Source organism: Fukomys damarensis, unplaced genomic scaffold (genome assembly GCF_012274545.1).
Source record: "Fukomys damarensis isolate Sample0158 unplaced genomic scaffold, DMR_v1.0_HiC HiC_scaffold_9, whole genome shotgun sequence".
NCBI classification, from domain to species: Eukaryota; Metazoa; Chordata; class Mammalia; order Rodentia; family Bathyergidae; genus Fukomys; species Fukomys damarensis.
Genome location: NW_022900921.1, coordinates 28044612 through 28047976, shown reverse-complemented (window position 1 = coordinate 28047976; position 3365 = coordinate 28044612). Strand labels below are relative to the sequence as shown.

General features: G+C 47.0%; 1 protein-coding gene across 1 annotated transcript in view; it reads right to left on the bottom strand.

The window, feature by feature from the left end:
• Fgfr4 (fibroblast growth factor receptor 4) overlaps positions 1 to 2966 on the bottom strand; it is a 14440-nt gene extending 11474 nt beyond the window's left edge. The window contains exons 1-3 of the mRNA XM_010622096.3: positions 2550 to 2966; positions 2324 to 2469; positions 1476 to 1591 (exon numbers count right to left, since the gene is read on the bottom strand). The gene's annotated coding sequence lies outside the window, so the exon portion shown is untranslated. The remainder of the gene's footprint in view (positions 1 to 1475; positions 1592 to 2323; positions 2470 to 2549) is intronic.
• Positions 2967 to 3365: the final 399 nt, after the last annotated feature.

Below are 3365 nucleotides of genomic sequence, written 5' to 3'. Positions count from 1 at the left end.
CCCCGCCCCGCCTGGACCAGCTCTACAGTGGGAGGCGTGCTCCCGGAGACCCGGTTCCCGCCCAGCTCCAGCCGGCTCCAGATTCCAGCGGTGCTCAGTGACCCACCAGGTCACCCAACGTAGGGACCCTGCCCAGCTTGCTATGCACACCTTTAGATTCTCCTCTTTCACCCCTCTAAGGACCCTGGCCAGGTTTCCAAGTTCTAGACTTCTACCTGCTCTATCCCCTTCTGTTCACCATTCTGGAAAGAGACCTCGGCCCAGTCAGACTCCTCCTTCTGTGCAGTCTTCTAGCCAGGAGAGCTCTCCTTTATTTGTTCCCCAAGCAACCTTAAGAGTGATATTTAAAATACAAATCGGTGGGGCATGCCTGAAATCACAGCACCTGGGAAGCTGAGGTAAGAGGATCTGCAAGTTTGAGACCAGCCTGGGCTACATAGTGAGTTCAAGGTCAGCCGAACTAGGAGAGTCCCTGTTAAAACAGAAGAAGAAGGAAGGAGAAGAAAAAGAAAACCTAGGCTCCGTGGTGGACGTTGGGGAGACTGAGGCTGGATTGTTGCTGTGATTTCGAGCCAGCCTGGTCTACACAGTGAGTTCAGGGCCAACCTGGGCTGTATAGAAGACCTTGTCTCACCCCCTCCCCATAGGACCATTACAACCACCTCTTTTTAATTTTTTGATGGTTTCCCATAGCTCTTCATATAGATGGATCTTGTTATGACACAGTCCCTGCCCACATCTGCAGATGAAGCCTTCATTCACTATTTCCTCGCTGCCACCCAACAGTCCCTTTCATGGAATGTCCTTTCCCCCCTAGATCTGGTTAATTCTAGCTCATTCTTAGGTCTCAACTCACTTCCTCCGGACTTCCCCTTTTAATGCTTTCTTTCTGGTGAGGATGAAGAAGAAACTGTGAAGTGGTTCCCTGTGTAGACGGCAGGGCTGGGCTGCGTGGGCTCAAACCTTAGCAACGCCCTTGGCAGGTTACTCCATTTCTGCCTTCATTTTCACATCAGTAAAATGGGCACATTACAGTATTGTCCTCAAGAGGTTGTTGCAAAAAATAGGGTTCTTGTGTTAGTATATGATTACAGCAGTGCCTCAGTCCACGAAACTTAGTTCTTCCCACGATTCTGGTCACAAACCAAATTGGACGAGAACTGAAAACTTTCAGTGTTTAAGTTCAATGTTGACCTTATGGGGAAATTTGATTGGGTTTTCATCCAATTTGGTTTGTGACCAGAACAGTAGAGTGAATTAAGTTTGTGAAGCAAGGCACTACTGTATTTATGACCCATTATTTTTTCAACATACTTGCCAGAATTGTAACAGAACAATTAATTCTATAAACAACTGGGAAATGTTAAGCTCCTAGAAGGCAGGAGTTGCAGACCTTACCTTTATATCTCAAGTGCTCAGTGCCTCATAGGGGCCCCCAAATAGTTCTGCTCCCACTGGGCTCAGGTCTGACTCACCTGTAAGGTCTTCTGTCTTTAGCACCTCGACTGTGGCAAAACCAGGGGGGACAGCCAGCCTCTGGCTTTTGCTCACCCCTCCCCTGAAGTCCCAGCCTCTGCTCCTCTGAGGGATCCTTGGGAAGAAAGAAAACGTGCTGGTCTCAGGCTTGGCTCCAGGTTATCTTCTCGGGGGTGGGGTGGGGGTGGACCTTGCCTGGAAAGCAATTCCTTTTCCTTTTTTTTTTTGGTCCTGGGGCTCTAACCCAGGGCTCCTTTCCTATTGTTATACAGAGAAGTCTATCTCTTTCTATCCTCTTTCCCAACAGGTAGTGGCATTTCTTTGCATAACTAAAAGGTCCATTAAAGCATTACATTTTTTCCCCTTAATTTCTCAAATAAAAGAATGATCTCCTCCTCCCAAAGATAAATCAGAAATCACGGGGGGGGGGAGAAATCACTGGTTATCTTTTAAAAACAGTTTATCTGGGTCCCCTCCTCCAAGGTCCTGTCTTGCTGGAGCTCCCTGGGAGAATGTGGCTCCTGGTGCAGGGAGCTTCGGTCCTGAGGTGGCTTCTTTAGACCTCCCAGACTGTCGGGGAGGCTTAGCTCACCTCCGAGGGCCTCGGCTGGCTCCCCTTGCTGAACTGGATTGTTGAGGGTAGAGTGAGCTACCAGCAGGAGCTGAACCCCACAACACGGTTTTCCTTTAAATTGCGAGGCATTTCCCAGGAAAACTAGAGACTTGTAGTCAGGTTGTGGCAACGTCCTTGTTTCAAGATCCCCATGTCCCTCAGACTGAGAGCCTTAATCCCAAATCCCCAGGATATACCTCCCCATCTCTTGTCTGATGCTCCTCCCACACTCACAAAGTCTCCCACGGACCCTCTGCAGAGTCTGAGGCTCTCTTGCTCGGCCATTCATTCATTTACTCATTGTAAGTACTCATCAAAGGTTTATAATGCGGCAGGCACTGTTTTCAATACTGGAGATAAAGCAGTCAGTCAGACTCCACCTGTGGGCAGATAAGCAAATAGTTGCTGGAGGGCACACACTGAGGAGTCTGGAGTGGCTAGGAACCTGCCTTTCTCTCACCTTCTCTTTGTCTTGCTAACACGCAGTGTGTTCACAGTGGCATTTGAGGTCTGTTTCTCAAAGACATTCCAGATCTCTCCAGTGGCTGCTACCACCCTCTTGTTTACAGATTTCTCGGCAGAGGTAAAAGTCTGCTACCCTAAAATCATGCTTTTAGCCTGTCTCAGTTTCTCCATCCAGAAAACGGACACACTCCGGCTTCTTTCTTCTTGGGGATATTGGAGGAAATGAGTTAGATGGAAACAGGTTTCAGCAAAGAGAGGAAAAAGCCCTTGCCTTGGCTGAGCTCCCATTATGTGCCAGGCACCAAGCCATGCTAGGTGTTGTGTATGCATTTTATCCTTTGATTCTTCCACCAAGCCAAATATCTTAGGTATCTTGTTTTGTTTTGTTTTTTCACATACTGGGGATTTAACCCAGGAGCACTCTACCATTGAACTACATCCTTAACCTTTTTTTTTCTTTTTCTTTTCTTTTTGGTATTGGGAATTAAACTCAGGACCTTGTGCTTGCCAGGCAGGTGTGGTGCCACTGAGCCACATCCCCAGGTACCCTTTTTATTTTGACAGGGTCTTGCTGAGTTATCCAGGCAGGACTCAAACTTTTTTTTTTTTTTTAGAGTCTCAATTTGTAGCCCAGGCTGGCCTCAAACTCATGGCCATCCTACTGCCTCAGCCTTCTCAGTCTTGGGATTACAAGCAACCTCATCAGTCACCCAAGTATAGCATTGTACCCTGGTTCCTTCACTTTTGGTTTTTTTTTGTTTGTTTTTTTTTTTTTTTTTTTTTTTTTTTTTTTTTTTTTTTTTTTTTTTTT